Source organism: Magnolia sinica, chromosome 10 (assembly GCF_029962835.1).
Source record: "Magnolia sinica isolate HGM2019 chromosome 10, MsV1, whole genome shotgun sequence".
NCBI classification, from domain to species: Eukaryota; Viridiplantae; Streptophyta; class Magnoliopsida; order Magnoliales; family Magnoliaceae; genus Magnolia; species Magnolia sinica.
The window spans coordinates 51,261,502-51,270,963 of NC_080582.1; the positions used below are offsets into that span (position 1 = coordinate 51,261,502).

Below are 9,462 nucleotides of genomic sequence, written 5' to 3' on the forward strand. Positions count from 1 at the left end.
TACTTCAAGTTTGGTGTCAACCGTTTAAATTATGTGACAACCAGGTTGGTCGGAGCTGATCTCTCATATACATCAGCGTGGGACCCACATGTGCATTGCACATGTACAGCATAGGTGCACTAGCTGTGCACGGCACGAGAAGCAAAATTCAAATACGTCTCTGACCGAGACTCTTTCCAATGCCGCGACTTCTTCTTCCAGCGTCCGCACACGGACGTGCGGACGAATCCTTGTGGGCCCCACCACGCATCAACGGTCAGATCCGGACCGTTTATAAGATGCACATGCCCCCTATCACTCAAGCCTAGGTGGATGAATGTCAAAAGACACCGGAGAGCGGTTTTCCAGCCGTTAAACGCAGGACGGACGGTAGTGTGAAGAACTCTGTGGGGCACATCGGCTCCGATCCAAAACGGACCACGTCCGACTGGTTTTTCGAGGGGAATCGAACGGACGGACTGGATTTCGAAACCGAAATCGATCGTGGACCCCACCAACTTCGACAGCGAGCCCAGCGTGTGCAGGCCCTGTTTCCGCGTCCGGTAGAAGCCGAGATTTGCGGGGGGTAGTAGGCAGCGATCATCGACATTTTGTGTGATCCAGACCGTCCAATGTGTCCACAGGGAAGCAAATACTCTAGCCAAGATCTCAGAAATGACGGATAGCTTGACATCGCGCCGTAAATATGATCCAAACGCAAGATGGTGTGCATTTTCACTGTGCATGCGGACGCGGCTGCGTAAACGGCTGTCCTTCTCCCCCTCCGCAACAAATTAAACTTCAGCATGGAGTCTTCGGTATTGGACGGACCAGGATATAAAGGGGGAGAGGGGGAGTTTTGAGGGGAGGAAAAAAAAAAGCTTGGAGGCCAGGGAATCGGATTAAGTTGCTGTACGTGGGGGCTGTTGGCAACGTGAGGAGAGAAAGGAAGGAAGGTGCACGGCTGCACGGTCAGGGAGAAAACGGAGAATGTGGCTGCTGTGCATGGGAGGAATTCTTTGATGGGATACGGGAAGACAAGGAGAAGAGAGAGAAGTTTTTTTTCTTCCTTTACTTTATTTCCTTGCTTTGTTTTTCCTTCTTCTTCTTTTTTTTTTCTTTTAATTAGAATTTAGCCCGCATCATGACGGGCTAAACCTCTTAGCTAGGGCTAAGAGGTGAAGCTTATAGTGAGATGGGAGACTCTAACTGCTGGGTTAACTATTCAATCGTGAACTGAACTTGATTATGGTTTAATTATTAAGGGAATGTTTGTAGTTTTAATGGTCTATTGTGACTGAAATTACAATGGGTCTGTGGTAGCTTTGAGCATGTTCCTTTTCTCCTTTTCATGTTTATGAAGTCAGGAAGCCCTATTGTTCACCATTGTCTCATGGGCATGGTCGGATGACGGTACTCTTCCTGATCTTCATACATTGTTGATTGGTAGGTAATTAGTTTAATTCTATTGTTTGCTTTGTCTCTTGGGCATGGTTAGATGATGGAATCCATTCTAATTCATATACCTTTCATCTCTTGAAAATCAGATCAAGTAAGTTCGGTTTGAATTCCATACTCATTGATTCAGGCATAAGAATCTCCCTGACCTCTACAAGTGGATCCTCTGAATCCCTAGCTTGCTTTCTCTGAATTTCTTAAAGTCTTAGATAATTCTTCCACAATTATTTCTTAAATTCTATTTGATTTAGATCGCATCTTAGTCTAGTTCTAGTTATACTTGATTTCAGATAACGTACAGGTATCGGTCCCTGTGGATTCGACCTCGGTCTTCCCGGAGTTTATTACTACATCACAACCCTGCACTTGGGGTGTGAACAAGTTTTAGCGCCGTTGCTGTTGATGATTACGTTTTCTGAAATTAATTAGTTTTAGAATTAGGTTAGGATTAGGATTTTACTTACTTTAGGATAGAAGTTTTTATTTTATTCTATTTTTAGAACTTAACTTGTTTCCTGTTTTGTAGGATCCTGACATAAGTTCTAAATTGGTAATTCCTTCCTAATCTCTCTCTCTTTCTACCTTTTAGAATTAGGGTTTAAATTTTGAAAATTTTAATTTTAATTCCAGTCTTTTTTTTTTATATTTTTAGGAATCAGTTTATTTTTAGAAACTAGGGTAGTTATTTACCTTTATAGAAAAATCATCTAATTTTAGAAACTTTTCTCTTTTGTTTTTAAAGTTCTATTTTTAACTCTTTTTAAAATCTAATTTGTTTCCTCATCTATTTTTAGGATTCTTGTTTAGAAACTAACCTTCTTATTTTGTAGGCCTTTAAGATAGAAATTTCTAATTTGGTAAGCTCTTTCCCTACTCCTTATCTTTCAGTTCTCTTTTAATAATCTACTCTCTAGTTTAGATCTTTCCTAATTTACTTTAGAAATTTTTCACTTTCTTTTAAGAATTCCTTTTTTTAGAAATTAATTTACTGTTATTTTTCTTCTCTTTTTAGGAATCTAACTTATTTTTGTTTTATTTTGCAGGTTTTTAACTTAGGACTCCAATTTGGTAATTTCTTTCCAACTCTCTCTTTCTTTCTAGATTTTCTTTTCCTTTCTTAGGATTAGGTTTTTAATCGAGGGCTGCGAGTGTTTTCATGCCCAAGTGGGCCCGTGACAACACTCGACGTCTCTTGACTGAAGGAGGATTAGTTGAGGGGTTGACTATCCATCGCAGGATTAGACACCGCTCGAAATCCCCTGAGTTAACTGAGGTTATGGCTGAAGACCAACCTCCTCTACTTCCACCCAGGGTGGAGGATACCCAGGATGAAAATGAGGTGCAACAGGCACCCCCGCCTCGTACTTTACGAGATTTTTTACAACCGGCGGGAGTGAGTACGCCCTCATGCATGATTTTTCCTGAAAATACAGGACAAATGGACATCAAGCCAGGAGTTATCCAACTCCTTCCCAAATTCCATGGACTTGAATCAGAGAGTCCATATTTGCATTTGAAAGAGTTCGATGAAATTATAGCTACATTATGTTTTCCTAATGTATCTGAGGATACAATTAGGCTGAAACTCTTTCCTTTTTCCTTAAAAGAGAAAGCTAAGACGTGGTTACATTCACTGCGTCCTAGATCCATTGGCACATGGAACGATATGCAGAGGGAATTCATAAAAAAATTCTTCCCACATCATAAAACGATTACCCTCAGAAAAGCGATCATGAACTTTGCCCAAAAGGAAGATGAAACATTCTTTCAATGTTGGGAAAGGTTCAAAGATTTAGTCAGTTCATGCCCACAACACGGATTTGAAACGTGGCGCATTTCAAATTTTTTCTATGATGGACTGACATCTTCCATGCGCCAAATGGTCGAGACAATGTGTAATGGAGAGTTCATTAATAAAGATATCGACGAGGTATGGGACTACCTCGATAGTTTGGCTGAAAAAACACAATCTTGGGACTATTACCCAAAGTCGAACACCACGTCTAGGCCGACTCAATTAAAGGAGAAAGGTGGATTATATCTCTTGAAAGAAGAGGATGATCTCAAGTGTAAAGTGACTACGCTCATAAGGAAAGTTGAGGCCATGGAAGGAAAGAAGGATAAGGTCAATGAAATTGTTTTCGGCATCTGTGATTGCAACATTCACACAACTGAAAACTGTCCTACAATACCCGCCTTTCGAGGAGTTTTTAATGAACACGCCTATGCCGTAAATAACTATCAAAGACCTTTTACTGGACCTAACTCCAACACATACAATCCTGGTTGGAAAAATCATCCAAACTTTAGTTGGAGGAATGGACAAACGGCGACTCCTCCGGTTTCTTCAATCAAAATCCAAATCAAGTGAAACCTCAAGAGGAACCGGTTCAAAATCCCATACAAGAGCTGGCTCGGGCAATGCGGGGAATTACAGATTTTATGCCAAAGATAGATTCTCGTATGACGGTTATAGAAAAGGGGATGCTTCCTGCACAACCTCTCCCCAATCCTAAACCGCAATACGAGAATAATGATTCCAGCTCTTCAAATCAGATGGGACATGCTAAATCCATCACCACTCTTAGGAGTGGGAAGATCATTGATAAAACTCTTAGGTTAGGCCCGAAAAGCCTCAAGAACCAAAGAGGACGACAATGATGGATCAGTGATGTCCCACAAAATGTGGAACCGGAACTTCTAGAGAAGCCGGTTGCTCCATTCCCCCAACGGTTGGTTTCACCAAAACCTCTCTCTAACTCTCGGGATATCTTAGAGGTGTTGAAACAGTGAAAGTCAACATTCCTCTACTTGATGTCGTTAAACGAGATACCTTCATATGCCAAATTCCTAAAGACTTATGCACGACCAAGCGACGGAAAATTATTCAAAAGAAAATCTTCTTGGCGAGAAAGTGAGTGCCATCGTGAAGCAAGATGTGCCGCAGAAATTCAAGGATCCGGTAGCCCAACCATATCATGTGTAATCGGGAACCATCGAATTGATCACGCACTTCTTGACTTAGGAGCGGGCGTCAATCTGATTCCCTACTCGGTATACAAACAGTTAGGTTTAGGTGAATTAAAACTCACCTTAACCACACTACAACTTGCTGATCGCTCTGTTCGTGTACCAAGAGGGATAATTGAGGATGTGTTGGTCCAAGTTGATAGATTTTACTACCCTGTAGACTTTATCATCCTGGACACTGAACCCATCAATAACATGAGCACTCAGATTCCTGTCATTCTTGGTCGCCCATTCCTTGCCACATCAAATGCAATTATCAATTGCAGGAATGGTATCATGACTATGTCTTTTGGAAATTTGACATTGGAGTCAAACATTTTTTCAATAACGGTAGCAACTCAGAGGATGATGACGATTTCTACGACATTAACATGATTGACTCTTTCGTGGAAGATACGACACCTCTGACCTTATCCTCCGACCATCTAGAGACGTGCCTGGCCCACTCCCATGATTTTGATGATGACGTGATTAGGGAGATACGGACTTGCTTGATATTGCACCGGTACTTGAAGTTAAGCAGATGGAGGCCACAATTTGAAGAATTACCACAAACTGATGTAGTGCCTCTACCGTCTAACCTCAAGCCGCCGAAGCTTGACCTAAAACCTTTACCCTCTGATTTGAAATATGCATATTTGGGTCAAGATGAGACATACCCGGTGGTGATCTCTGCCCACCTGGAGAAAGAACAGGAGAGTATGCTTATATCTACTCTCATTGAGCATAAAGGAGCCCTAGGATGGACAATAGCGGACCTCAAGGGAATCGATCCCTCGATTTGTACTCACCGCATATATCTTGAGGATAATGCAAAAACCGCTCGGCAACCACAACGTAGACTAAATCCAAACATGAAGGAAGTGGTTAAAGCCGAGGTTCTTAAACTACTGGACGTGGGTATTATATACCCTATATCTGATAGTCAATGGGTGAGTCCAACTCAAGTGGTCCCTAAGAAGTCTGGAATCACCATCGTAGCCAATGCTAATAATGAACTCGTGCCAACTAGAGTCACTACTGGTTGGAGAATGTGCATTGACTACAGGAAGTTGAATACCGTCACGAGGAAAGACCACTTTCCCTTACCATTCATTGATCAGATCCTGGAAAGGTTAGCTGGTCATTCTTATTATAGTTTTCTTGACGGGTATTCGGGCTACAACCAAATAGAGATAGCCCCTGAAGACCAGGAAAAGACCACATTTACATGTCCCTACGGCACCTTTGCCTATCGAAGGATGCCATTCGGACTATGTAATGCCCCTGCCACTTTTCAGCGATGTATGCTTAGTATTTTTTTTGATATGGTGGGGCAATATTTAGAGGTCTTCATGGACGATTTCTCTGTTTACGGTCCATCTTTCAGCAAGTGCTTGGAAAGTCTTAAATGTGTGCTGAAAAGATGTGAAGAAAAGAACTTGGTACTTAATTGGGAGAAGTGCCATTTCATGGTTCAGAAGGGAATTGTCCTTGGGCATATCATCTCGTCCAAAGGAATCGAGGTAGATAAGGCAAAAATCGATCTTATCTCTAACCTACCTCCACCCAAGAACATCGAGACGTGCGATCCTTCTTAGGACACGCGAGGTTTTACAAGCGATTCATAAAGGACTTTAGTCTCCTTTCTCGTCCTTTATGTAATCTTCTTGAAAAGGATGTTCCATTTAAGGGACTGAGCAATGCAGGAAGCTTTCACCAAGCTTAAAGGCACGTTAACCCTGCACCTATCATGCGACCACCCTGGAGCCTTCCTTTTGAGCTTATGTGCGGCGCTTGATTATGCTCTTGGGGCGGTCTTAGGCCAGAGGAAAGATAAGAAGCCCTACGTCATTCATTACGCAGTAGGACTCTAAATCCCGCCCGGGTGAACTACTCGACTACGGAAAAGGAACTCTTAGTCGTAGTGTTCGCCTTGGACAAATTTAGGTCCTACTTGATCGGATCCAAGATCATTATCTACACAGATCATGCGGCACTTAAGTATCTTCTTTCTAAGAATGATTCTAAGCCCGCTTGATACGATGGATCCTTCTACTCCAAGAATTTGATTTGAAAATTAAAGATAAAAAGGAGTAGAGAATGTAGTGGCCGATCACCTTTCTCGCCTTAATACCTCGATTCCCTTGAGGCGACCCATATCAATGATATGTTCCCGGACGAATAACTGTTTCGAGTCTCCCATTCACCTTGGTTCGCTGATATTGCTAATTATCTTGCTACGGGTGCTATACCGACAATGGATTGCTCAAGATAAGAAGAAATTTTTCACCGAGGTGCGCAACTTTTTCAGGATGATCCTTATTTATTTAAATATTGCCCAGACCAAATTCTAAGGAGATGTGTACCAGACGATGAGCATCAGAGCATCATCTCCTTCTGTCACTCAGAGGCCTGTGGTGGTCACTTTTCCGCTAAAAAGACCACGGCCAAGATTCTGCAGTGTGGCTTTTACTGGCCCACTATGTTTAGGGATACTCATGAGTTTTGCAAAGCTTGTGAGCGTTGTCAAAAATTGGGAGCATTGTCCCGTCGAAATATGATGCCTCTGAATCCCATTCTTATCATTGAAGCATTTGATTGCTTGCTGGGGCATCGATTTCATGGGACCATTCCCCAATCGTTTGGGAATCTGTATATTTTGCTCGCCGTGGATTATGTCACTAAATGGGTTGAAGCGATTCCATGTCGAAAGAATGACCATCGCACGGTCATTAAATTCCTGAAAGAGAACATCCTTTCTCGATTCGGAACGCCTCGAGCCATCATTAGTGATGGGGGCTCACACTTTTGTAATAGACCATTCGAGAGCTTAATGAAGAAATACGGTATCTCTCATAAGGTGAGCACCCCATACCATCCACAGACAAGTGGACAAGTTGAGATTTTCAATAGGGAGATTAAACACATTTTGGAGAAAACGGTTAACCCGATCGTAAGGATTAGTCAATCCGATTGACCGATGTCTTATGGGCATACCGTATTGCCTTTAAAACTCCTATTGGAATGTCTCCCTTTAGACTTGTCTATGGGAAAGCTTGTCACTTGCTGTGGAGTTGGAACATAAAGCATACTGGGCAATCAAAAATCTGAAGACAACGCTGGCTCGCTACGCAAACTTCAATTGAATGAACTTGAAGAAATCCGGAATGATGCGTACGATAATTCGAGAATTTACAAGGACAAGATGAAAGCATTTCATGACCAACACATTTTGCGAAAATCATTCACGCCTGGTCAGAAGGTCCTTTTGTACAATTCTCGATTACATCTCTTCCCGGGTAAGCTTCGATCTCGTTGGACCGGCCCTTACACTGTTGTTACTGTTTTTCCTCATGGGGCCGTTGAGATAAGAGATCCCGACAATGGCAAGGAGTTTAAAGTAAATGGACATCGTTTAAAGCCATTTGTCGAGAAATTTGATTCAGAGGACATGTCCATGCCTGTTTACCAGGACTGATCTCCTAGTCTGATGGAGGTATAGGTAGGTTTATCGCTTTCATAGGATTATGGTAGTTGCTTTGGTCTGGCTGAAGACGTTAAACTTAGCGCTCCTGGGAGGCAACCCAGCTCTTCATTTCATTTCGTTTTTATCATTAGTTAGTTCAATGTTTGTGGGTAACATTACTGCAAACCCTCACGAGACTACAACTCGTCCACTAGAGGCAACCTAGGGGTTTAAAGGCTTGTTGCATATGCTAAATGCAATCGAGAGCACCTGCGAAAGTGGTATAGGTAGGATTTTGTCTTTACTGTTGTTGGTTTCTCTCTTGTACTGACCCCCTTTTACGTAAATAGCTATGGAAAGCCTCTTGATTTTTTCAGGTATTATCTTCCTATCACTTCTCATTTACTTATTTTGTCCCATGTGCATTGCATGTTTATTTCTTTTACATTGAGGACAATGTAGATTTTTGGTTGGGGGTGGGAGATTAGGTTTCCTAATCAGTATTTCTTGGTCTTGAGCAAAAGTTGTGAAAATTTTTAATTTTTCAGGCTTTCTGATGAATTCGAAGTGATTTTGACGGCCATCTAGGGCATTTAGAATTTCAAGATGCGTGATGTTGGTACTTCATGACTCTTGGATTCAGTTATCTATTAAATTTCACAGCTAAGTTTGAATTGTTAATCCATTATTAGAATTTGTAAACATTGATTGAGTCATGAATTCGCAGGACACATCTCACTTGCATATTAAGGTTTCAGTTTGATATTAAAGGATTAACTTGGTAATCACTAAACATGAAAGGAACCAACTTGAGAAATTGAATAGATTGGGCGAACAGTCTTTACCATAGGTTTGCTCCCTATAAGTGAGGATTCGATTCCCCATGAATGATATGTGAAAAAGTTGGGTGTACAGTCTTTACCTTAGGTTTGCTCCCTATAAGTGAGGATCTGATCCCTCTTCTTGGCGTTACTTCTAATGAAAAAAAAAATCAAAAATAAAAGAATAAAAAGATAATGTGTAAGCCAAGTTGGGTTATCGTGAATTCTCTTAGTTGTTACCAATGATATCCTTAAATATCGAGGTAAAACTTAATGTTGACAAGTCGAGATTAGACTATACATCCATGGAATTCAATATTTAGCATTGTTCTAATTAATGGATTAATATTTGAGCTTGATTATGAAGTACAGTGAGTTTGATTCTAGGAGAAAGTAATGCCAACATTCATAAATCTTAGAATTCGAATATCTAGATTGCTTTTCAAAAATCACTTCAGTTCATAGAGATTGTCCTATAATTCTCGACTTATTTTTCGCATACTTTGCTCGGGACTAGCAAAATGCTGGTTGGGGGTTGTGTTGAGGGTCAAATATTGCATATCAGACCCCAGTTTTTACCTGGATTTACAAACATGATACTGTTTAACGGCCTGGTTTAAATCGTGTTTGTGATGCAGAGTGTACGAATGAGCTTGAACTGGAAAAGGATGATAAAACCATGGATTTACGCTCAGGAATCATTAATCCAAGGGACAGACTCTAGGG

General features: G+C 41.3%; 1 non-coding gene across 1 annotated transcript; it reads right to left on the minus strand.

Moving 5' to 3' along the window:
• Positions 1–3,151: 3,151 nt before the first annotated feature.
• On the minus strand, positions 3,152–3,258 carry LOC131217702 (small nucleolar RNA R71). The gene has a single exon (XR_009157294.1). It is a non-coding gene; the product is annotated as a small nucleolar RNA R71 (small nucleolar RNA).
• Positions 3,259–9,462: the final 6,204 nt, after the last annotated feature.